This window comes from Canis lupus, chromosome 13 (assembly GCF_011100685.1).
Source record: "Canis lupus familiaris isolate Mischka breed German Shepherd chromosome 13, alternate assembly UU_Cfam_GSD_1.0, whole genome shotgun sequence".
NCBI classification, from domain to species: Eukaryota; Metazoa; Chordata; class Mammalia; order Carnivora; family Canidae; genus Canis; species Canis lupus.
This window is the reverse complement of record NC_049234.1, coordinates 43828538-43856295: the sequence shown is the minus strand read 5'-3', so window position 1 is coordinate 43856295 and position 27758 is coordinate 43828538. Positions and strand designations below refer to the sequence as shown.

Sequence of the window (27758 nt, the reverse complement as noted above, 5' to 3'; positions counted from 1 at the left end):
GTAAAACTGATGAATCTTCAACTTCAGGGCCTCTCATTTTCACTGGATTCTTTCCAAGACCTCTTCTAGGTCTTATATATTATATATTATATATATTATTAAATCGCACAACTTTCAGGCCCCCAAATCGTAGGTATGCCTCTGTTCTGGTCCCCAGACACTTCCTCTTCGTCTGTAGCTATGGTTATTTAAGGAGCTTTATATCCTTTGGATGCTAGGTGCACAACATCTTGAAGAATCCTAACTCAAGTATTCACTAACAGCAAACCTTCTCTTTTTGGAGCATATTCATTGAGTCCTACAGTGAGTGACTCTTGGAAATGCCCTCATTGAGAAGGTCTTCCATAAAATACCTTATTAAATGTTTAAGAATATACTTCTATCTGGTAACTTTTGTACATTGATGTGCTGGTTTGAATAACACCCACCTGATGACTCATCATGGGAAAAATAGTATTTGCCATAAGAACATGGAACTCTCTGTATTATTAAAATAAAGAAAGTAAAAAGAAAATTAGAAGTTTAATACAACATTTTTGGAATGAGAAGAAGAGATAAAATAACCCCAAATGGTAATTTTATGTATTTTCACTCATTCTAAATAACAGAAATGACAGATGGGAAAAGCAAAACAAGAAGACTGGCAGAAACAACTACTCATTCTAAATAGAGTTTAGCCAATGAAAAAATGTAAGCTTGTTAAAAAGAGTATGTATATTATTGTGTGGTCTTTAGGCTGGCTAAAGAAACACATTCCAAATTTGGAATACATGGCTCAGGCTGTTTTCTGATTCCAGGCAAGGAGACCATCTGACAAAATGACGTCAATTTTATTCCGCACTGTTGAACTTATGTCCTGTTTAATCAGCTTGACATGAATTTCGCAAGAAATAAAAGTGGTATATTAATGAGCTAGAGATGAGAGTGCTAGAGTCAAAGGACAAGCCGTTTTATAGTTAACGAAACTGGTGAAAATTTAAAGAGAAGCAGAATATAGTTAATGCTGTCATTTCAAAATAATCATCTGTTGTATCTCATTCTTGAGCATTGTGTCTGAAATAATGCATTTTGCATGGAATTTAGATGATAAAAAGGAACTGCTGACCTTTTCTTGGTCATAAAAATGGCACTCGGATATCAATCACATTTTTGCATAATCTTTCCTTATTGTTGAGTGGTGAAGTTTCTAAAGTCTCCAATGAAGAATTGTGGAATGAAGCAATAATTTAATTTAAATCTACTACACACACACACACACACACACACTTATAGTTGGTCCTTGAACAATATGGAAGGTAGGACCACCAACCCCTGCATAGTTGAAAATCTGAGTATAACTTTTGACTCCCTAAAAACTTAACTGCTAATAGCCTACTTTTGATCCAAAGCCTTCCTAATAACATAAACAGTTGATTAACCATATTTTGTATATATATTATACACTGTATTCTTATAATAAAGTAAGCTAGAGAAAAGAAAATGTTATTAAGAAAATCATGAGGGTCCCTGGGTGGCTTAGCAGTTTAGCGCCTGCCTTTGGCCCAGGGCGTGATCCTGGAGTCCTGGGATTGAGTCCCACATCGGGCTCCCTGCATGGAGCCTGCTTCTCCCTTTGCTTGCGTCTCTGCCTCTCTCTCTCTCTCTCTCTCTCTCTCTCTGTCTCTCATGAACAAATAAATAAAATCTTAGAAAAAAGGAAACCATGAGGAAAAGAAAATACATTTATAATATTGGGCTGTATTTATATTTTTAAAAATCTACATGTAAGTGGACCTATGCACTTCAAGCTTGTGTTGTTCAAGGGTCAACTGTATGTGTGTGTGTATACACACACACACACACATACACACTTTATCCAATTTCTGCATTATCCCTCTTGCACAAAATCATTATATTGATAAATTAAGGTTAGACCCAATTGTTTCAAACTTTGATTTTCAAACAGGAAGGAAAGACTTTATTCAAAACTTCTGCAGTGAGGGGAGATAATAAATGTAACCACTGAAACAAAAGATGGGAGAGTTTTTTAAATCCATGGGTGCATTAGCAGAAAGTACTAGTGAATCCTATTCGTGAGGATGCTCAGTGTGATAATGCTACCTGTGTGTGCTGATTGGCGCTCATGGAAGTTAAACTCTTACCCTTCCATAGAGACTGGGAGAAAGAACCCTCATCTTCCCTAATGATTACATTTCAAAGGAATGGCTTCCAGGTCCTTGAGAAAGACGTTCCTGGGGAGACAGATTTAGGTCACACCTTCAACAAAAAGCCATTTGTGTAAATCTATTACTTGCCACTTTACATATGTGTTTTATTTTAATTATCCCCCAAAACTCTAAAAGACACTTGATGTTAACCCAGAATACAAATGAGGAAATTCAGTCTTAGATTAAGTAAATTGTCAATGCTCACATATTTATGAAGCCTGGCTCTAAGTCCCAATTTCTTCATTTGTAAAATGGATAACATCACATATTTCACAGAGTGGTGGGAAGAATTAAAAGCTCGTGTTTTTTACACCGTGCTGGCTCCATGTGGATTGAAAACTTCTCCATATGTGCTTAGGTGTGTGGGCTCTGAAGACTGAGCACCTTGTTTTGAATTTCTAGCTTTTCTACTTCTTAGCTATGTAAACTTGAAGTTACTTAACTGCTTTCTATGTGTTTTCTCGTCTACTAAAATGGGGGTAAAACCGGAACTCACAGCATATGATTGTTATGATTAACTGAGTTAATACACATGCCTTGGAACTTCGGTATCTTAGAACAGTACCTTAATACAGTACCTTAGAACTTCATCCCATAAAGATTAGCTATAATTGAGATTATTAATGGTCTCTTCTGACTATTGAATGCATCATTAATTTTATATTCCTCAACTTTGATTTTTTAAAAAATTTACAGTAAAGATACTGCAGAATCTACTTTGTGGGACTACAGTGGATTAGTTGGAAAGTACAATCTTATTCCAAGATTTCTACCATTTATGTGGAGGGAGAAACATAACACATTCAATTATAAATGTGTAATTCAAAATCATGATATATTTTTTAAAAATGATTTGTTATATTAAGATGGAATCTGTTCTGCTTTAGGTTTAATTTAGAATTTTAGTTTGATCCAGAAACTACTTTAAATCTTTCTGGAAATAGGTAGTATGATCATCTTAAACAGTCAATGATACAATAAGGGAAATATATAAAATGGCTAATAATTACAGACTGAAATACATTTTTGAAATATTCTTTTCATCATTTTTACTCTATTCAAATTTGAGTGGAACTAAATTGCTTTTGCTTTTTTCTCTTTTTCACACACACAAAAACATATCCATTGTGCTTTGAAGTCAGGTGATTCAAAAGCCTTGAAATATACTGTACTGGCTTTCAAAAGCTCATATAGAAGGATAATCATCAGTACAAGCGCTACACTCCTTACCGCAGACACATTTTGGTTTTCACATGATTTCCCACCAGGCTGGTAGTGAAGTAGGCATTAAAGACATAAGGACACCGTGTCTCTCAAGAACTGCTCTCAAGCACACATCTTATCCTGATTCTGGTGCAATGACTTAAGACCTGAGACTTAAAAAAAAAAAAAAAATCCAAGGACAAGAAGAAGAGAATGTGAACTATAGCTTGATTTCATTGGATGACTAATCTAGATGCTTAAAAGTCTTTAAGTAACTTATATGTTATAATTTGTGGTTTTTTGGTTTGTGAATCAGCCATGTGATGGAGGTTTCCTTGCATTACTTGTTTGGGTTTCCATTTAAATTACTGGAGTTCAGTTTTGTTATCAATGGGATAGTTTAACTCTTCTTGAAGTCTCCCACTCTCCCAGCTTCCTGACTCTTTCCTAAAATTTTTTTTTTCCTGTCATGGCCAATCTTCTTAAAAGAGTAGATTAATTTCCTTCAAAATACTTTCACTTCCACTATCTTACTGAAAAAATTCTTATCTAAGGATGTTAATAATTTATTATCAAATCTGCTGACATTTTCTTAGTCTCACTCTGCTCATCTTTCATTTATGCATTTTGCAAATATTTTGCTAACTCTTTACCATGAGCAATGCATTTCACTCATCATGGACAGTGATGGAAATTGGTGAATGAAGAAGTAAGTCTCTGCATTTATGGAGGTAATGGGATATTTCAGGGGAGAAGTAAAGATGGAAGATGGATTTTAGATAAAATAGTCATTGCTGAGGGGGTGACATTTGAGCTGAAAATGGACAGATGAAAACCCCATGTGATTTGGGGGAAAGAATATATCAGAAAAGGGACAGTAAAAGAGGCCCTGAGGCATCAAAGAGGTAGGCATTTTAGAGGAACTGCAAGAAGAAAATTTCTGGGGGCATTTGCCTTCCTTCTCCTTGTTACATCTTAACATGGGTTTAGTGATGTGGCTTTTGACAGGTTATCTGACTCTCTGATCATCCCATTTTTATTCTCCCAGCCTTTCTTCTACATGGGCATTTTCTTTCCAGGTGAGGGGATGAACGTAAAGTGGATCATAAATACTCTACTGGGAGTCTAATGCCTCAAAAAGCCTGAATTTTGTTCTTAAAAATCTGATAATTCAAGTAATAGGATACAAAATGCAAGGCCAAGGAAAAATGTCATGTATCACTTAGACCTGAGGTTAGCACTCGCAGAGCTAGGTGAGACATCTGTCACAGTCCTTGGCACAGATTGAATTTTCTGCGCTTGTAGTCCAGTGTAGTGGTTTAGAACTACAGTGTCCTAGTATTTATACTAAAAGTGGCTCCCTGGAATCTCAGTCCCCACCTCTGACACATAACACTACTGAAACAAAATACACATTTTCACAAGATCCTAAGGTGACTCAAATGCACAGAAACCAAACTCATAGAAAGGGAGAATAGATTAGTGGTTGTCAGAGATGGGGTTGGTGGCAGGTAAGGGAAACAGGTGAAGGTGGTCAAAAGGTAGAAACCTCTAGTTATAAAATAATTAAGTCCTGGGGATGGAATGTACAGCCTGACTATAATTAACAATACCACATTGTGCAGTTGAGAGTGGCTGAGGGTCTATCTTAAAAGTTCTCATCAAGAGAAAAAAAATAACTATTTGAGGTGACAGACATTAACTAAAGTAATTATGGTAATCATTTTACAATGTATACATGTATCAAATCATTATGATGGATATCTTAAACTAATACAATGTTATATGTCAATTATATCTCGATGAATCTGGAGAAAGAGGTAAAGTTTGATAACCAAGGGGTTTTGGAGTCAGACTAGCTGGAATTTAAATCCTGGTCCCACTTCTTATTACATATGTCGCCTTGCTCAATTTAACCTTCCAGAATTTTAGTTCCGTATCCTTACTCTTTTGTTCTCAAAATAATATATTCATTATGCTTTGAAGTCAAAGGATTTAGAAGTCTTTGAAAATGGTTGTGATGGCTTTCAAAAGCACATGTGGGAGATACATGCAGGTGCTGACAATGATTAGGTTTGTTGGAAAGACTAAAAAAAGATGTATACAGCTATTAGCCCATACTGGATGTGGGTTTGACGTATACATACACAACATGATAGTTAAACTTCTCTCATTTGCCAAATCAATTAAAAATGAACCATCAATTTAATATTTTGGATAGAGTTGAATAGGGTTAGCAGGGAATGGGCAGGCTGTACTTATGACCTCAGCTATTGAGCAAGCTGCCAGAAGATGTACCATATGACACATACAATTATTTTCTTAACTAAATTTTCCCAGTATGGCTCCAGCTGCCTTTTCAGAGAAATCTTGTCAGGTAAGAAGATTAAGGGAATCAGATCAAATAGGAAATAAAAATTGCTTCTAATTGAACTGTTTGTTCTGACTTTATCCTGCTAACAAGGAAGAGCAAACCAAGGTGGTCTGAAGTGCTTTCTTGAATTTTTCAATGCGGTTGTCTTGGATCACAAATGCCGGCATAGCTGCTTCTTACCAAAGATGGACCACTGGACACCTGTGAAGACTTAATAAGGATGTTTCTATCTTTCTTTGCACTATTGTGTGTTGTACAATAGAGCCTGGAAGCTCAGTGTATTAAAAAAGAAAACCAACAATGTAACGATCTGATTTAATTCAAAAATTATTTATTATCCACAATCTCAGGAACTCTGCTAGGTCACAGGGAAAGAAAGATAAGTATTCTACACTCAGGAGTGGATGCTCTAGTATAGTGCAGAAGAAGACTGTGAGTATGATAAAAATACCTAGTTTCTCGTTGCCCCCCAAATTAAGACTAGAATTACCATATGATCCAGTAATTCCATTACTATTTACCCAAAGAAAATAAAGACCCAAATTCAAAAAGATACATGCACCTCTATGTTCACTGTAGTATTATTTACAATGGCTAGGATACAGAAGCAACTCAAATGTCTATTGATAGTTGAATGGATATATAAGGTGGAATATTACTCAACCGTAAAAAAAAAAGAATGAAATCTTGCCAGTTCCAAAAACATGGATGGACCTACAGGGTATGATGCTAAGTGAAATAAATCAGTCAAAGACAAATACCATAGGATTCCACTGGTATGTGGAAATTAAGAAACAAAACAAATGAAGAAGACAAAAAAAAAAAAAAAGAAAAAACAAAAAAACAAAACAAAAACAAAAGAACACTACTCTTAAACACAAGGAATAAACTAGTGGTTGCCAGAGGAGAGGTGAGTTGGGGGCGATGGATGCAATACATAAAGTGGATTAAGGGTACACTTATCTTGATGAGCCCTGAGAGATGTATAGAATTGTTGAATCATTATATTGTACACCTGAAACTAATATAACAGTATATGTTAATTATATCTGAGTAAAAAAATAACTAAAAAAAAAATCTAGCTCCTTTTTGAAATGTAAGTTGGCTACTAAAAATCCAGCATAGCTTCACTTTTCTCATATTCTATCCTCCACATTGCTCCTAGAAAGGGACTTGTTAAAAAATAATTCTGAAACAGTCATTAGCCTCTTTTCTAAATGTGGGATTGCTCATCACTATTGTAACACTCTGTATGAGGACCCCACTTACCCTTGCATGCTTGACTCCTACACTTAGCCACACACGGTATTTTCCATCCACTCCAAGACTTTCCAAGTATTTCTACTGCCCTGATAGCTGTTTCCTTCCCCTGACCTCTTCTTTTTTTTGGTAACCTGTTCAGCATTCCTCATAATTGAGCTCAATTATCACCTTCTTAAAAAATCTCTGTTCTTCTCATTTTTCTTAGAAGACTTACGCTTCTGTTCTTTTGTGATCCCATTTCATTTTGTACATTTTCACTCACGATACTTTGTACAATGCATAGCATTTATTCCTTTCCCATATTCTCTCTGTAAAATATATGTACCATTCAACTTTGTATCTCCAGCAACTGGTTACCCTGCTGGAACACAATTGGTGCTCCATAAAAGTTTGTTGAATGGGCAACCAGAGTTTAATCACATATGGTATTTGCCTGATATAGACTGACATTTATTGTAATCCTCAAACCTAAAACAGGTTGAATTTATATAACCAAGGACGTTACATGCCAACTTCAGTACAAGAAGTTTGATATTTTATTTGGGCACTATCAGTGATCTTCAAACATGTTTATTGATTAAATGTCATGATTATTTAATGAAGTCTATATTAACTTGATAATATACTTCTTTTATACCTTTTCAAGACTCTTTTGGAATAGTCTTCAATGTCACACATCATAAAGGGGGGAATAGAGGGAATGATTTCTTGATTTTCCTTCTAAAGCATCTTGAATTTCTGACAAACCAATGAACTCAAAGAGTAACAATATTTTTTTGATATATAGGAAATTTCACAGAGGAGTATTGATTGCAGTTCAACAAGCACAATATCATTTAACTTGGCAGCCAAAATACAATTTTCCCTTTTAAAGGTCAATTATATTTGGGGTGAAAAATCAACCAGAAACCCATCCAGTAAATAAAATGGGTCATCTATTTAAAATGATACTATCTTGAACTTTTAAAAAATTCTAAATAACTATAGAATAATGAAATTAACCTCACTGAGTGGATTGTGAACTAATTCTGAACTAACTCTGAAGACAAATAAATGTCAGTTTTTTATTTGTTTGTTCTTAGTGGCTAATTTGACTAAGACGACACTCATTTAGATTTGTATTTTGGGTTATATTTATTCATTAAGTTCTTATATAGTTTATGCTTTTATCCAACAAATACTACATGAGTGCCTACTATGTACCAACCATGATCTGGTCACTGGGATTATAGCAGTAAACAAAACAAAGTTTGTATACTCAGGGAACTTATAATCTGGTATTTAGAGATAGGAATCGAAGTACTAGGAAGTACATACTTTGAAAAATAGTTATAATTGTTAAGACAAAAAACAAATCAAGGCAAGAGGAGATAGAGTACATAGAGTGATAGAAGACCTCTGTAGTCAGATGACATTGTGGGATCTGAGTGAAGGAGTCAGCTTTGTGGACTTCTGGAAACTTCCAGCAGAGGAAACGTAAGAACAAGGGCCATAGGCAGGAGTCAGCTTGACGTATATGAGCAAGAAGGCCTTTGTGAGAAGAGTAAAGTGATTGGAAGGATAAGGTAGAAAATAAGGTGCAAGAGGTACCCTGGGGTCAGATTACGTGGTGTCTCAGTTTGGATTCTTTTCTGAGTGAGGTGAGAAGTCTTCAGAAGGTTTTTAATAGAGAAGTGACCTAATTTGACTTCTGTTTTAAGCATCATCATGGCTGCAGTGCATCTAACAGATTTGGAGAAGAGGCTAAAAAACTTAAAGAAAGAAGCTCAACTAGAGAAAGTTCATGGAATTTCATGCTAAATTGCGTACATGTCTGTCTGTATGAATATGCATGAACATTTATTTTCATGGAGGGCAAAGTTCATTTCTTATACCAACCCCACAGAAATATCTGTGATCCAAAGAACTACAACTGTCAAGGAATAAAAGTAGGCACGTTCGGGTAATAAGTGATGATAGTCCCAACTAGAGAGGAAGTAATAATGTAGGTGATGAAATGTAGTTGGATTCAGGTTTTATTCAGGATATAATTAATTTACAGTCATGCTTAATACATATATGCAGTCAGTTCCACAAAAAGAAACAATTACTTCCCAGTGTGGATTTAGCTTAATTTCTTAATAATTTTGTGGCTTGAAGTGAAATTTGGGCTTGGGTTCTAAGCCTTGTCACCAGGAATCTGTGTGGTGTTAACATTTCTTGATATATTCTTGCTTATCTACAAAGCAGATTATTATGAGGATCATATGTAACCTGTAGGTAAGCATGCTTTGTAGATTCGAGAAGTCGTCTAGTATAGAAGCTAAATGCAATGCCAAGAGAAATGGAAGCACAGATCCTACTTCTTCATAATATTGCTTCCAATATTTACTACATATGCAGCCTTTTGAAAGTTATTTAATCACCCTTGGACCTTTATTTCTTCATTTAAAATAAGGATTGGGGCATGTGGGTAGCTAAGTCAGTTAAGTGTCAAACTCTTGATTTCAGCTCATGATCTCAGGGTTGTGAGATGCAGCCCTGTGTTGGCCTCTACACTGGGTGTGGAGCCTGCTTCAGATTCTCTCACCTTCTCCCTCTGCCCCTCTGCCCTTCCTCCCCTTTCTCTCTCTAAAATAAAACAAATAAGGATATTAGTTTACCTAAGAGGGATTTTGTGAGACTGCAGCAAAATAATCCACCCAAATTGTTTTTTCATAAGTTCCTGGCATATAGCAAGCACTCCAAAAAGTCTAATATTTTATTCAATTGTTAGCTACCATGACTTCACAGTTTGGATAAAACACCTCTAAAAGCTATTGAACAACAGAGCCAAAATGGTCTCTCAAAAAAGGGAAACTACTATAAATAGTATGATGGGATTAATATTGTCCTGTTTAGTTGAAGATATTCCTGCTTTAGTAGGATGTTATTTTTAACTTATTTTTCATGAGAGAGAATTTCTGAAATCCATGGTTATTGTCTTTGCATTACTATCAATTTAGGATAGGTGGAGTACCTTAAAGATTCAGAAAAGTAAACTGGTTAGAAATATGTGTAATTTCATGAGACTCTAAAATGTATGGACCATATTCACCATTGTCTCTTGTTATTAGACACTAGATTCTCTAAATTGTTAGGCATTTTTTAAAGTATATTTGAGACCACCCAAAGGTTTTCAGACAAGTTTCCTCCACCAAGTGATGTTTACAACTGCTTTTCTAATTTTAGCCAAGTTAAAAATTCCAAATAGGGACCTTTCTGTGATTTGTGGTCCATATTCTGATGCTTAGTATGCGTGCCAGTGTGCTTAGCACACAGTTACTGACTTTCTAATGGACAACTGAAAGATCATTTAAATGCAGTGATTGCAAGAGAGAGCTCAGGACTGACTCCTCAGGTTTGTTTTCCTGAAACACTCCTCCCACCAATTAGTTCCCTGGCTTTGTAAAACTGAAGGCACATTCAGGAAATGTTGATCAAAAATCCTATTGTTGGAATAGAATTTAATTTTTTTAAAAATATTTTATTTCTTGGATGGTTTTCTAATGCTTAGCTTTATTTTGATTCTTTTAAAAAGTGCATAGGTAAACTTAAATGTTAAATAATTTATATTAGAGTGGCCTGATATTTGGTCTGAACAGATGCCTGGCCAAGGTTTCAGGAAGCCTGGGCTCTTGTCCTTTCTTTCACTCTTAAAAATTGGTAAACTCATTCAATTCACTTAACTTTTCTCAGCCTTACTTCTGTCACCCATAAGAATAACAGTTTTGGACTAAATAAGTTTTGAGGTTCATTCGTGTACTAGGATTTGAATTGCAATGCACTCAAAATAGTTTAGTTGTGATAGGGAGAATTCAAGACTATTTCAAAGTTTCTCTTTCAATTAATTAATATTTCTTAAGCATTGTATATGAAAACATGAAGGTACAATGATTTTATGTGTATTATTTAGATTCCTTTAATAAAAGCATTTAGACTCAAAAAATAAAAATAAAAAATATTTTATTTATTTATTCCTGAGAGACACACAGAGAGAGTCAGAGACACAGACAGAGGGAGAAGCAGGCTCCCTGCAGGGAGCCTGATGCGGCATTTGATCCCAGGACTCTGGGAATCACAACCTGAGCCAAGGCAGATGCTCAACCACTGAGCCACCCAGGCGTCCCTAGAATTTAATGCTTTAAAGACGTTTTGAGAAATGTGCTCAGTGTCAGAGCAATATTATGGATTCATGCAATATTTGAAAAGACACTTGATTAAGCGCTTTGGGGACCTCCTGGAAAAAGCTATATATAGGCCAGTCATGAGAAGCTTTGAACATTGCTTGATGTTTTCACTTGGTTAAGTAGAGCACAGCCACACATGGTACTTCTCCATGAGACATCTGAGCAAGAGGAGAGCAACAATCTGTTGCTGTCAGCACTTGGAGCTGAGATCTGCAGACCAATATTTGATCACTGTTTTCATTGTAAGGGATCAATAACTACCATTTACTAAACTCTTACTATTTGCTGGTTACTTTACATACAGTGATACATAATAGAAAAATCTTGTGAGTTGATGCTATTAGCATCTTCAGATGAGGAAGTACTGACACTCTGAATACTCCAAAGTTTCACAGACTTGAACACAGTTTTGGATGATTCCATCACTACCTAATAATACAGAATACTATCTTTTACAATAAGACTGAGCAGTGGATGATTCCATATATCTTCTGTCAGGAAGTTTTAATGTTGACCTTTAGATTTGAGGCTGAAATTTAATTCATTTTTTCATATGATTGATTTCATGTAAGCTACGACCTTTTACTCCATGGTGGGGAGATGGTACAAACAATTCCCAAAAAGTAGGAGTCTTAGTTCCTTCTAGGAATTGATTATGGAGGAAGAAAGAAAGGAAGGAAGAAGAAGAAAGAAGGAAGGAACATCGTATTTTTCTGGAAGAACTGGAGGAGCTTTGCAATGACCTAATGGCCTATGCATAATCTTGTGAGAAAATGTGTCCAGTGGAAAAATTGATGGGTTTTGTTAACTATTTTGCTCTAAAGACTGGTCAGTTTTATAAAAGCACAGAGATTAGCATTGAGAAAATGACTCCTTGACAAAAGAAAATGAAAAGTATATTGCAAGCATAAGCAGAACATTGTTTGAGACACCATGGAAATAAATTAAGTTAAAAATACTCTAATGCCTATTTTAGAGATGGAAAAGCAGGTGTGTTAAGCCTACTGCCCTGTAACCCAAACCATCTTAGGAAGAAATAACAAGTGAAACATAAAACCATGGTACAGCAATGTAATCATTTTGTGGTAAGAAGGTGAATCTCTGACTTGACCTGTTCTCCAACTACTCTGCCTAAGATATATAATATTCAAAAATCTTGCATGGTGGAGACTCTTGGATCTCATGAATCCCTCCCAAAGCAAGGAGGGAATTGAGGCCACCACACATTAGTGGATATATCATTGTGAAAAATGAGGGAGGCACCTGGGAACCACGGTTACTTATGCCATCTTGTTGTCTTTGAGATTTGCTGATTAAGGAGCAAACCAAGTCAAATTAACCTCAGCTGAGTACAATTTACCATTTTACCTGAAGCTTGACCTTGGATTGGCTTCTGTAGTCTGATGTAGCTCACGGGAGTACAACCAAAGTTGTTAAAAGGAAATAATTAAATTGGGGAAAGAATTGAGGAGAGCAAGGCTTGACATTGCTTTGTTGTAGTGCTAAAAGCTGCTCTATCACTGCTGTGCATAGGTTACAGTGAAATGAAGTAAGGGAAGGTGGAGCAATACAGTTTTTATTGTTTTTTGGTGGAAATGCAATCATTCCCCATCCATCCAGCCACTCATTCATCTACCTAGTCATTCATTCATTCAGAAACAATATTACATGTTAGCATTATATCAATTTTTAAGGAGATAAGAGAAAGGTACAGAGTTTTTACCCTTAACAATCTGAAAATATGAGCACAACACAACACATAAGACAGATGAAAGATCATAAAGTGTGGTAGTAATAGGATGACTAATGACTGAAAGGATGGCTATTTTGGTAATGGTGGGGTTATACACAGAATGGATTGTAAAGAGTGGTTTTCTCCAATGTTGTTCTGATGTCTACAAATGGAAGCAATATTAGAATAACAAAGGGTGGCCACAAGCTTTCTCTAGAGAGAACTGAAGGTTTTAAAGTGTGGTGAGGAACCACATTATAGTAGCCAACAATGGCACGCTGACAGAACAAGAGTCTAATGCCGGTGAATTGGGATAGGACCAAGAACTGGAGTAACTATTAGGGCAGAACCTTCAGTTGAGGGCTTGTGAAGGATGAGGTGAAGAGATTAAAGTAAAAAAAGCATACAGATCAAGTATGACTGTCTGGCTTTTTTTTTTTTTTTTTAATAAGAATGAAGCTGGAGGTCAATCAACTGCGAAGTGAAGTGATCCAAAGTATTATCCATTTGATTATATTTGCATTGGATAGGAGACAGAATAGGATGAAAAACAAAAACAAACTGTGAGCTATGTGAGTTAAGAAAGTAGCTATAAACGCAGGGATGCAAAGCAACACAAGTGGAGGTTGGAGAGGGTGGTATAAACAGATATAGTGATTTAATTGTTTAGAAGCAGCAAATGGGGAAAAAAAGAAGATATCTGTACAGCATTTCATTTCCAAAGTTTGGTAGAATGAGGAAACACAGGAGTTCCAAGGAAGAAATGAGTGAATAGTCATGCTTTTTAGAGGAGTAGCAGATCACAGATCCAGAAGACAGATAAAAAGGTGCTGGTTATCTTATATTATTCATGGAATTATCAAATATGAATCAAGAAAGGAGAACTGAGCTTAAAAAGAAATGTGCTAAATGAGTTATATACAATGAGGCAAGAAGAGCTGATAGTATGCTAGTTTATCTGTTGGTACCACTTTCTTTAGTATTAGTAATTGCCTCACCACCCCAGATATTCCTGAAATGCTTGAGGTTCATAGAAGCATATGACTGACATTACTTCACCTCTTTCATATCAACACCATATGTTTTCTACCTTAAATGAACCACACTACTGAACTGCAATCACAAATGTAACCTGAACTTTGACAACTAAGCTAATACATCCACTAGCAACAGCAGAGTTAGTCCACATAAGAGGAAAGTTGGTACACAGGAGGCCTGTAATTTTCACAGCAAAAGGAATGCCTGAATAAATGAATAAATAAATAATAGGCAGAAAAGTATTTCCAGACATGGCAAAGAATCCTAGATTCTTTGGAATTATGTATCTGGCCCACTTTATGGGTTGAGGTTTAACTTCTAAAAGCAATATGTAAAAATCTCTGAACTATAATCCTAGAGTCTGCACTGCTATTGCACTAGCAAAGGAGTCCTTTCATACACATAAAATTACATATTATTTTCTAAATTAAAGCCACATATTTACTTTGTTTTAATCATCATCATTTAATCACCCCCTATTGCTGATTTAAAGTTGGTTGGGGAATGTGGGTAAAAAGAAACAACTTAAAATTTTTGTGTTAATTTTGTATTATGTACAAAGTACAACATTAGAAGTTAACAAACAAGGACCAGAGAATTATAACAAAATTCCACATTATATCAGTAGCTATGCCATGAAATAAGATTTTATCTTCTGATTCAAATAATGTTCCCCATGCAAATAAGAAGCAAAATGTCTTCTTTTCTAAATATCAAGGGAGCTCTATAACATGGTTATTACCAGTTGATCAGCATGAGATTCTACAGGATATCTGGTTATCAATTAAAACATTAGAGAATATTTCTGATTCTTTATGTGAAAAATCTGAATGTCATGCTTTATTTTCCAGTGTGAAACCATGACTCTCTACTTATGCTTTTCTATATCATATCATCCTGGAGTTTAAAAAGTATTGCATTAATAGTAGTGAATAGCAAACCTGATTATGATTCCCCCTCCAAAAAGAAAAAAAAAAGAAAACAGAAGATGAACAAAAATGTATTCCAGAAATCTCCCTAGCAATTTTCTGTGATATCCTAGGAAATTTCTCACATGTTCCTATGAACAAGTCTTTTTATAGCACTAACATAAGATTATGCACTTTTGGGGGCAAAGTTATTAGTGCTTCTAGTCATAGGGTCTGAGAAACTATGGGGGCTCAAAGTACTAGTGAGAAGAGGCTGGAACACTGGCCGTACTATCAGAGAGCCCCAAACTAAGTAGTCTAAAGCAACATATAGCTTTAGTCACTTACCTCTATAAGTTTGGGACTGCAGCTTGCACAAGCCAGCCTTACTGTGAGGTCATTAAAACCCAGAATGCTTGCAGGAGTAATCTCCCTTGGAAGATGAGATAATAAGCAAAATTTACCAAATATACAAAGAAGATAAATACTATGAAATCTTACACTTGGGCAAATAGTAATTATAATCATAATAATAACAACCATAATAGCAGCTATTCATGAACACTAATTAGGTATCAAGCATCATACTAAATGCTTTATATTTATATCTTGTTATTGTTCTAAAAACCCTGTGAGATATACTGTTATTTTCCTTCTCTTAATGGGTGAGGAAACTGCAAGACAGGGATAGAAAGTAACTACTCAAGAACAGGAAGGTAGGAAGTTATGGAGCCAGAATTAAAACTTAGGCATCCAAGTCCAGTGTTCATATTCTTAGCCATTGTGTTCTACTGCAATGTGAAAGAACTGTAGTTTACATGTAACTAATATTCCCAAGTAGATAAAAGAGTAAAAAGCATAAATGCAATTATTTAGGTTTTTATTTTAAAAATCCATTAGAAAATGCAGAAATTAAAAATATGCTTATTGAAATGAAAGTCCCAAATGATGAGCCAAGTGGTACACTGGACACAATTGAAGCTTGAATTATTGAATGAAAAAATGAAGTTGAGTTCACATAACGATCTCAGTGTAAAAAAATTAAAATATTAAAATTATGAAAAATATTAAGAAACATAAATGGAATAGACCTAGAAGTTCTAACATAAGCCTAATAGGGACTATAGAAAAAGAGAATATGGAGGATGGTGGTAGATTGATATCTGAAGACATGATAGCTGAGAACATACCAGAATTAACAAAATACATGAGTCTTCAATTTGAACAAAATATCCCAGAATATTGAGTAAACTTAAAAAAGAACAAAAATCACATAAACAAAAAACCCCACACCAAAGGACATTATAGTCAAATCAAGTATAGGATCAATACAGAGAGAAATTCTAAAGTATAATAGAAAGAATGAAGGCTTTAAATTAGAAATGTAATTCAAATGAACCCCCAAAGTGCTGAGTTAAAATCTCTTTAAAAGTAGAATTCTAGGGTTACTGGGTGGCTCCGTCGGTTAAGCGTCTGCCTTCAGTTCAGGTCAAGATCCCAGGGTGCTGCGATAGAGCCCCTCATCAGGCTCCCTGCTTGGCGGTGACTCTGCTTCTCCCTATCACTCTGCCTACAGCCCCCTGCTTTTTCTCTTTCTCTCCTATCTCAAACAAATAAACAAAATCTTTTTTAAAAAAGTAGAATTCTATACCCAAAATCTAACACCAGAACCCAGATGAAATAGACATTTTCTAATGTATGAAACCAGACTCTTGCTGCTTACATTCCAGCAAGAAGGAAAATAAAATGAAAAGGAAGTTGGGGAGTGAAAGAAACAAGAATAAATAACAACAAATATTATTAATTCCTGCTAGTAAATGCCAATGAGTATTGACTCTGAAAGAAACAAGAATAAATAACAACAAATATTATTAATTCCTGCTAGTAAATGCCAATGAGTATTGACTCTTAAAATATCAAAGCAATACATTTGTAAGCTCAAAAATGAGCTACGATTAAAATTCTTGACAATAAAAATTGGAAGACATTCAGAGGATAGTTAAAGCAGAGGATCTCATATTTGTAAAGGGACTAAAAAAACTTGTAAAGCAGACTAACTTTAGACTTTTCTAGAAAAAGATAAATCATTTGTATAACTTTAAAATATAAATGTGTGTACATCAAGAAGCTAAAAGAATATTGTTTCTCAATATTTTAAAATTCTTTATAAAATTAAAAAGAAAGCTAAAGTAAAAAAAAAATAATAAAAATAAATAAAATAAGACACTAGTGATTTGGGTACAATCCTTAGGTCTGAAGCCAGGCCAAATTTAGCATTTCAAATACAGACTATATAAAATTTGGAGGCATTCATTATAATTTCACCCTGACTTCCTCAGACTCTTAGGCTAATGACAGTATTAACTTTCTGGAAAAAAAAAAAAAAAAAGGAAAATCCTAGTTTAAAGACTATGTCAGTTAATTAATTCACCTTTAGATAAAAGGTAAACTATCTTTGACTTTTTTGTTTGTTTGTTTCAGGTGCAGAATTTAGTGATTCATCACTTACATAAAACACTCAGAGCTCATCCCAAGTGCCCTCCTAAATACTCATCACCCATTTAACCCATCCCCCACCCACTTCCTCTCCAGCAACTCTCAGTTTGTTCTCTATATTTAATAATCTATTTTATGGTTTGCCTCTCTCCCTCTTTTTTCCGTTTTGTTTCTTAAATTTCACGTATAAGTGAAATCATATGGTATTTGTCTTTCTCTGACTTATTTCTCTTAGCATAATCTTTGACTTTTAGACATCCAGGAAGTGTCTATTATCCATTGATGTAGAAATAGCCAGTATTGAGGAAAACTTTAATATTTCCCTTAATTGATGGACTAAATTTTTGTTTTATTTGCTCGAAAGATTTACTTTTTTGTAAGTTTTGTTTTTTCATTGTTGTCATCCCTGCTGAAATTGGAAAAGAAATAAGATTCTAAGCACAGAATGAACCTATACTATGAACAATGTTGGCAAGTCATTCTGGATCAATTGATCAAATAAATGAGGTGGGCTTAATTCTAGGAGGTTATTTGGGGGTCTTGGATGGAGAGATCACAAGTTTAATTGGAATATTTCCAATCTTAGCTGTACCCTTGACATTAAACATATACTTTTCTCCCTGGACTGCTGAAAATCATCATGTCTATTTTTATCCAAGGTTTATATGCAAATTAAATAGGGTCTAATGATAAAACATCACACTGATATTGTACATCAGACTAGCTGCCATGCTAATATCTCATTCACACACATTTTATAAAGTACACATTAGAAAACTCTATTTTCATGTGGTTTCCTGAAATCAAAAAAGACTTTTGATTGTCAGAGTATTGAGAGTTTGACATATAATACATAAACTGCCTTTTTGGACACTCTCTTTTAGTTTTAGATTACATAATTCAGGATTATAAAGTTAAGGAGTAAGCTAAAGAAACACTGCTATGCAAATATATGAGTAGGAGCATTTTGAGTGATTGGTTGCAGACAAATTCTACAAGCTTTCTGATGTCCCTCAACAAAAAGAGCTTTGCCAAGAGCAGTTAATCATATGTAAAGTCCTAACAACTCCTAATGAAAATACTAGTCAATAATTTAATAATCTAGTAAATCAGAAACAAAGCAGCTGATACAGACACAAGAGAGTCATTTGTTTTTAGCCTTTCAGGCAGATACTAGCTGAATGGGGAGAACTTCTAATCCAAAGCCAGATACTCTTCTGGTCAAGTCCATAGGCTTTGTAGTAAAGTTCCATGGGTAAGTTATCTAACCTCTCTGAACTCCGGTTTCCTCATTTGCTACAAAAAAGTATAAAAGACTTCTTGTTGTGATTTAGTTCTAATTTCAAGGCATTATGGTCTGAGAATATGCAGGGGACGATCCCAATCTTTTGGTATCGGTGAAACGCCGGACACCTGCACCCCAATGTTTATAGCAGCAATGTCCACAATAGCCAAACTGTGGAAGGAGCCTCAGTGTCCATCGAAAGATGAATGGATAAAGAAGATGTGGTTTATGTATACAATGGAATATTACTCAGCCATTAGAAACGACAAATACCCACCATTTGCTTCGACATGGATATCCAGGACCTGGAGGGTATTATGCTGAGTGAAGTAAGTCAATCAGAGAAGGACAAACATTTTATATGTTCTCATTCATTTGGGGAATATAAATAATAGTGAAAGGGAATAGAAGGGAAGGGAGAAGAAATGGGTAGGAAATATCAGAAAGGGAGACAGAACATAAAGACTCCTAACTCTGGGAAACCAACTAGGGATGGTGGAAGGGGAGGAGGGCGGGGGGTGGGGGTGAATGGGTGATGGGCACTGAGGGGGGCACTTGACGGGATGAGCACTGGGTGTTATTCTGTATGTTGGCAAATTGAACACCAATAAAAAATAAATTTATTTAAAAAAAGTATAAAAGAAAGAAAGTATAATATTGTCCTCTGGACTGTTGGAAATATTAAATAAAATTACAGTTGTGCTTGGCACTTAATATCACTTGATAAATAGTAATTGTTTTTATTGTAATAGGTATTAGCTCCCATCCAAAACTCTACAGGATTAGTAAGATACTTAGAAAGAAATCACAAAGTTCAAGTGAAGAGAAATCCCAAAGGATAAATACATTTAGCTGCAAATTTAGAAATGCTAAGTTGACTCAAAGAGAATTTTAAAAAGCAGCCAAATAAGTGTCTAGGGGTTTGCCTTCCTTAAATAGGAATGGTATGAAAAGCATTAGGAGGCATATGATTGTTATAGAGTACTTGATATTATTTTTGCCTTGTGATGTACCTTATATTTTTATCATTATTTTTAACATTAATGTTATTTTATCGAAAATATTTTTCTCCATTTAAACACATAACATCTTAATGTGTTGCTTCAATTTTCATGTAACTCTTAACTAGATCCAAAGAAGAAAGAATTCCAGCTAAGTAAGCCAATGGGAAAATACAGTATGCACAGTACAAATCCACTTTGGAATAGATTTTGCTGGAACATGTCTCTTCTATAGGTGAATGGCATCTGTGATTACATGAGTACTTGAACATTTTCTGTATCAGGGATTCTTCTTCTTTGCATAAGGAGCTGTTAGATGGGAAAAGAGATTGTGGCTTGTGCCTCTGCTATTGGGCTATTACTCTGTGCATCTGTGCAAAGAGTACATTTCCAAAATGTATGTTGGCCATTCTTTATTGCCACTTGAACTCTCAAGAAAAAATAAAAGACTGCATGGGGATGAATAGAGTGCTCAGAGCATCAGAGATGTTAGTGCCAGTATTAGGGTTTCTATTCATTTTCTGCATTGACAAGAGGTGATTTAGTCACCAGGAACATGTCTGCTAGGCTGCCAGGCAATGGATAGAGAAGATATTAGAAACAAAAGGCTTCACTTTTTCTCAAATGGTAGAAGCTTTCTCTTCTTTTTGTTTAATGATCTTGAAAATGTTTGTTATAACAGCACTTAGAACAGCACCTTGTGTGTGGTAGTTCCTCAACAGTATCTATAGTAAAGTATTAAATGAATGCATGAGCTAAATGATAAGCTAATGGTTAAACCATATCTTTAATTTCTACTGAAGAATCTTAGGATGGAAATAATAAGCCAGCTAATAAAAATGGCAATATTTATTTTTTGAATCTTTACTAATGTGCTAGGCTCTATACTGTTTTATACGCATTTTCACCCTCAATTATCAGGAAAGCCCTATGAAGTTGTGACTACCTTTTTTTTTTTAAGATTTATTTATCTATTTGAGAGAAAGAGAGAGAGAGGGAGAGTGCGCGCAGGTCGAGGGGCATAAGATGAGGGAGATAAGCAGCGGGGAGTCCCATGCAAGAATGAACCCCAGGACCCTGAGATCATGACTTGAGCTGAAATCAAGAGTCAGATGCTTAACCGACGGAGCCACCCAGGTGCCCCAAGTAGCTATTATTTTTAATTTCCACATTTCAAGGGAGAAAACTGAGATTTATAATTTGAGAATATTACCCAAGGACATTCAGCTGGTTCTCTAGCTTGTGGCAAGGCCAGGTTAAACCTTGTGTCTTGTTCCTAAGTATGTGTTATAACCAATGCCTAACACCCTCCTGGCTCTGGAAAGCAGGCACAATGCAGTGGCAGGGGTGTGGTCACCTCAGAAGCCCAGATACTTAGAATTACCTCTGACATTTGCTGGCATACTAGTTGACTTGGCCTGGCATTCTAGCTCCAGAAGCAGTCACATTGTCACTTTTGTTACCCTGTGATCCCTATGATTTTGTTCCCAAAGCCCTGCTAAAACAAAGAGGAATTTCCAAAATGTTTAGAGTGGAGGGAAAATATAGGATATACAATAGGGAAGGAATGTGCCTTTGCTGTGTTTCAAATGCTCATCAGTGGCTCTGGCTGATAGAAGAGGACTAACATCCTCCTAAATTCCAAACTTTAATTTAAATTCATGATCTTCTCTTAATGGACTAATCCCAAAGTCCTAGTGGATGCATTATGATTCAGAGTGTAAATTTGTTTGGTCCCAATGTCAATTCTTGGTTCTCCTAACAGAAGGAGGAAAAGGGAAGGTAATCAAGGAATCGATTCGGTGCGTAGAGTACTGAATATTTAGGTGGCTCTTCTCAAATCTGTTCTTGCAGCTGCTAAACGTCATGGGCAAAAGATTTCCCCAGCACCATTTCAGACATTAGGGTATTGCAGAGATGGCCCCGGTAGCACCACACCTGTTTAAGTGGACATTAGTTTTCTTTTTTCTTTACTATATACCATTTAGGCTCATTATTTTGCTATTATTTCTTTTTGACGCTTTCAAACATTGGAAACAAGTTAAATATCCATTTTGGACAAAATAAATGGCCTAAGAGTATGGCCCATGGTTCTCACAGGCATGTAGTAGTAACATTTAAAATTTCTTCACAATAAAGATAGAGATAGGGACCCCTGGGTAGCTCAGCGGTTGAGCGTCTGCCTTTGGCCCAGGGCATGATCCTGGAAATCAGAGGATCGAGTCCCACATCAGGCTCCCTGCATGGGGCCTGCTTCTCTCTCTGCCTATGTCTCTGCCTCTCTTTGTGTCTCTCATGAAAAAATAAATAAAAATCTTAAACAAAAAAACTACTGTAATAGTCCTGGCACGAGGTGGTGAGGGAGGTCCTTCCTGAGGTAGCAGGAATACACAGGAAAGCACCTCCAACCAAAATTAAAAAAAAAAAATAAATAAATAAAGATAGAGATAAAAACAGGCCATAAAAGTCAAACCTATAACAAAGAAACTCATTATACTATATTTTCTCTAGAGTAAACCATAAATGCTACACGCAACTGTAGCCCCAAATTTTATTAAGATTCTTAGTAGAAACTAAATCACTTGGCATCTCGTTTGGCATGTGAATTTCCACCTGAAAGACACAATGGAGGCCGATCTTCAAAGACTCTTCATCTTTTCCTAAAATGGCATTCCTTATTGCCCTTTTTATATGGAGTGAATAAAAATGACTCTATATTTTCAGCACATATGGTTTCCTTGGTACAGAATTACCCTGTGACACAAAAGATGAAAGTACATAACATTTGAAAATAATGAGCAATAACAGAGGTACCTGCACCAAGATAATGGCTTCGTTCTTTTCTGGCCCCACTAATCCAATGACTCAAAACTCTAAGAACATAGAGAAGAATGAAATTCTTTTTTGTCCAGTTTGAACAAACCTACAGAGATTCTAAAAGGTTAGAGACAGATACCATCAAAGGTAATCCAAATGATTCTGTAAGGGTCATGAAAGAGCCTTCCATTTAATCTTGAAAGCATCGGCACCTTCTAAGGAAGTGGAAAAGCACTTTAAAGAGATAGACTCTCAACTTGCAGAGCAGTCCTTAAGAATAGGAATAGAACTACTATTTACTGAGTGCTTACTATGTGACAGGTACTTTGCTATGCATTTTAGACGCATTTCTCACTTAATTGTCTCAGTAATCATATCCCATGGGCAGTATTACAATCCTATTAAAGAAACTGTGGCATTGACAAGTTAATTGACATGTCCAAGGTCATACAATTAACATACTGGAGAATTAAATGGTTGCATCCAAGGACTGTCTGCCTCCAACATCCATGCTTTTAATCTCTGTGATTAATGTTTCTGTTAGCTCTATAGCAATATGGAGTTACAATGCACCCAATAATCCACTTAATCAACCTGACACTCAGAGCTGGAATCCTACTTGCAGCATCTTTGACATGTATTTGTACCCTCCAAGCTCTATCTAAACATTGCTAGTAATGGAAAGGCCGATGTGAGAGAACGGTAAGAAAAAAACAAAAAGCAAGAAACACTTTCCTTTTCACGTCACACACATTAGTTCTTATAAAAACCTGAAAGAAAGGTGGCTATCACTACAGACATTCAGTGGATAAGGAAACTGAGGTTCAGAGAGGTTGCATAAGTGATCCTGAGATATGCAACCAGTAAATGGAGGGGCTTGTTTTCTAAAGCTTAAGTTCTTTCCTTTCCACCAGCCTACCTGCCTCTTGAGAGACACCAGTAAGAAGGCATTAATTCCATTTTTGAGTGTAACACAAATGTTTATAGTGCACTTTTTTTTTTCACATTAGGCTCACAAAAGCAGACATATGGAACTGACATATTCCTTGAAAACTTCACATGTTGATCTTCTGTTAAGAGCAATACAGAATAGGGGTGCCTGGGTGGCTCATTCAGTTAAGCTTCTGCCTTAGGCTCAGGTCATGACCTCGGGGTCCTGGGATTGAGTCCTGTTGGGCTCCCTGCTTGAGGAGCAAGGAGCAGGAGTAGGGAGTCTGCTCCTCTCTCTGCCCATCCCCAGCTTGTGCTCTCTCTCTCCTACAACTCAAGCAACTATAATAGCACCCTATCTGTGGCTCTAAAGATAAAAAGATCTAAGAATGTTAATCTTGAGAGACTCTTTAGAGATTTACTGTCTGCCTAGGGACAGAGTTCCCTGTTCTGTGCCAAACCAGCTGTGTTTTTCTGGACTGTCAATATTGTTCTCAATATGTGTAATTCAGTACTTAAAAAAAAGTCCAGCCAAGACCTGACATTGTGCTAAACCCTGTATTTCTACTAGAATAGCCGTTAAGCATTTAAGCCATGAAATCAGATTGACTGATTTCAAATTCTGCTTCCGTCGCTTTTCAGCTGTATGATATTAAATACGTTTCTTAACTTGTTGATGCCTCAGTTTCCTCATTTTAAATGGGAGAAAATGGGAATACTCATCTTAAGAAGTCACTGTGAGGATCTAGTGCTACCACCCCATTGACCTACTATTTGTGTTTGTACCTGTAACTCTGCTTTCTCTCCTACTACAATAATTAAACTGCTCATGATCTTATCTAAGGCTAAGTAAGCCTCCACTTTAGCAGGAGATCCCATCTCTTCTTGAGTATACAAGGACACTGCACCCAAATCTCTTCACCCTCTCTCCTGAATTATGAAATTTCTCTTCTCAAATGTATGTTTCTCAACAGCACACTGATAGGTCCATTGTTTACAATTTCACTCCTCCCTCCCTCTCCTGAATCTATTCCAGTTTTGACTATTTCCTCCATCATTACACCCAATTGGATCATGTCAAAGTCACCAATAACCCTCATGTTATCCTGATGATTAGCAATATTGGACACAATTGATTATTCTGACCTCCTTGAAGCACTCTCTTCACTTGGCTTTTAAGGAAACCACACTCTCTTGGCTTCCCCTCTATTTTCACTGGAAGTTTTTTTCAGTTTCCTTTGACTTTTCTCCCCTCTTCTTAATTCTAAATATTGAAGGACATCTTTCTCCTGATGTGGGGGTTCAGTCTATGTTCATTCCCTGGGTGATATCATCCAATTATATGGCTCTGAAGGCCATCCATACACTAATGATTCTAAATTCAGATCTCCCTTCTGGATCTCAAGCTCTTGCATCAGACTGCCAGTCAACTTCTCCATTTGTGTATCTGCAGGCATTTCAAATATGCCTCAGAGTTTAGGTTCTCCCCAAAAGTGTTTTGTCTACAGTTTTCCAACTCTGTTCTTCCAGTTCCTCAGTTCAAGTCCTTAGAGTCATTGTTAACTACTTAATTTCTTTTACAACATAGATCCAAACTATGAGCAAATCTATCAGTGCACTGATTTTATTAAATGTCCTTTGAATAATGACCTGCTGCCTATAATTTGTTAATTATCTTGTTTTCAATAAATCTAAAACATATTTACTTTAACAATTCTGGTTGGAATTGTATTTTCCTTACCCGATAGGATGGAAGTTAGACAGCAGTTGGATAGTTCTTCTACCTAACTCTGTTCTGGCAATATGAGACCATCAGAGCTAGCAATGGGTATAATAAATACAAATATGTTTGGGCTCTTAAAAGTGATCCCATTGAAGAGACACAGAATTATTTGATTTGTGTGCTTCCTCAGCTAAAAGCATTTTTCTACTCTCTGTTGGACTATGCATTTATAGTTATTTAGTGAACCATACAGGAAAAATTGTGTGTGACTGTGTTGTAACCAGTTTTTGACCAACGATATTGTTCACAAGTTTATTTCCTACTCTTATTTCTTTTTTCCCCAAGTTTTTGTTTAAATTCCATTAATATACAGTGTAATATGTTTCAGGTGCAGAATTCAGTGCTTCATCACTTACATACAATATTTGATGCTCATCACAAGTGCCCGCCTTAATACCCATCACCCATTAAACCCATCCCCCCACTCACCTCCCTCCATCAACCCTAAGCTTATTCTCTATAGCTAAGAGTCTCTTATGGTTTGCTCCTCTTTTTCTCCTTCCCCTATGTTCATCTGTTTTGTTTCTTAAATTCCACATATGAATGAAATCATATATTTGTCTTTCTCTGACTGACTTCACTTAATACACTCTACCTCCATTCATGTCACTGCAAATGGCCAGATTTCATTCTTTTTCATGGCTGAGTAATATTCCATTGCATATGGAATATATGCATATATACCATATCTTCTTTATCCATTCATCAGTTGATGGACCCTTGGGCTCTTTCCATATGCTGCTATAAACACCAGCAAGCGTGTAACCCTTTGAGTTAGTATTTTTGTATCCTTTCGGTAAATACCTACTAATACTGGCTTGGTGAGGATGTGGAGAAAGCGGAATCCTTTACACTGTTCGTGGGAATGCAAACTGGAGCAACTATTCTAGAAAAGAGTATGGAGATTCCTCAAAAAGTTAAAAATAGAGGAGGGGGGTGCCTGGTGGCTCAGTCGGTTAAGCATCTGACTCCTTGGTTTTGCCTCAGGTCATGATCTCAGGGTTGTGAGACTGAGTCCCATGTTGGGCTCTGCCCTGGACATGGAGCCTGCTTAGGATTCTTTCTCCCTCTCCCTCTGCCCACCCTCTTTAAAAAAAAGTTAAAAATATAACTACCCTGTGATCCAGCAATTGCACTCTTACTTATTTCTAATAATCACCTTCAACGTAACAATTTGCCAACATCTTGAATATTTAAACATGTGGCCAAGGGTTTGAATGAAATTCCTAAGGAGAAGTTGTAAAAATACTGGAAGAATAAGCATATAGTTTTCTGAGGGAGCTACTTTGAAGAGAAAGCACTCATGCATCTAAGTTGATAAAAAATAAAAGAAATTTAATCCATAACATTGTATACACTTCTCATACCTTAAAATGCTTTACTCTCTTCGAAGGAAGCCCCCTACCTATGAGCTACAGCAGAATGTGGAGCATTAGAATTAACCATTTTCATATAAGTTTTATTTTCATAAAATGAATTAGCTTTCTCCTTAAAATTTAGCAAATCTGACTGCACAAAAGCCATAGTCAGGGAGATATAGTTAAGAGCAAGAGTGAAGTTTAAAAATAATATGCAAAATGGTTATATGCATGATTTGCTGCATATGTGCTGACTGTGGTATACATTGTGGGCAAAGAAGTATGAAAAATAGACTCTATATTCTCAAAAGATGCTACCGTGTTTGGGGAGATGAGACTAACTTAGTAAATAATAATTACCTGGGGAAGACATTTCATAATTAAGTGCTATCTTTGTAAGTGGTTCCAAGTTTTGCATAACTGTGGAGAGGGAGACCTATGAGGTTTAAGGTAGTTACAGAAGATTTAGAGAAAGATACGATCTCTAAATTGGGTCTTGGAAGCTGAACAATGCACTGGTAAAAAGAAAGGAAGATATTTTTCATTGCTCAGTTAAAAAGAAGGGGAACTACTGACAGAGGCTAGGAAATAAGAATCAGTCTAGTAATTAAGAAAAGCAAAAAGAAACCCACACTCACAATGTAAGGCTTCATGGCTGGGCAAAATCTTAAGTAAGGCAGTGTAACAGGGGTGGGTCTAATTGTGAAGTGTCATGAATGTCTGGAGAAAAGTTTTGCCTTGATGTGGTAGGTAATTGGGAATCAATAGGTTCCTCAGCAAGAGAATGGTGTGATGAAATGGTGTTTTATTAAAACAAATCTGCTGGTGGGCTGCAGGATAGAATAGAAAGAGAAGAGAAGCAAAAGAACTGGTAGAAATCCTAAAGTAATGAAGGCCTAAATTTTGTCTTTATGAGCAGTCTTTTGGCCTAAGGCATTCTTGAACAAATGTAGGAAATACAGCATTAAAAATGACTTTTATAATTTTGAATTTTATGATTCTTTAATCTGCAAGTGACTTGTAGATATAATGTTATATTTGGAGGCATTTAATCAATAATTCTAATTTTGATCTCACACTTTTCTTGTTTGAAGCCATTAAGTTTTGCTTGTCATGTCTCAAATATTTTCACAAAAAGTTTAAATGCTGGCAGGC

At 35.9% G+C, this 27758-nt stretch overlaps 1 protein-coding gene and 1 long non-coding RNA gene across 5 annotated transcripts in view; both read right to left on the bottom strand.

Annotated features, from left to right (window-relative positions):
* Window positions 1-27758, bottom strand: part of GABRB1 (gamma-aminobutyric acid type A receptor subunit beta1) — a 358276-nt gene that overhangs the window by 193459 nt on the left and 137059 nt on the right. The gene's annotated exons all lie outside the window — the stretch shown is intronic.
* LOC119874452 lies at window positions 1920-22579 on the bottom strand. Its single transcript, XR_005369002.1, has 4 exons — window positions 22530-22579; window positions 15282-15366; window positions 3438-3583; window positions 1920-2231 (listed from the first exon to the last, which is right to left on the bottom strand). It is a non-coding gene; the product is annotated as an uncharacterized LOC119874452 (long non-coding RNA).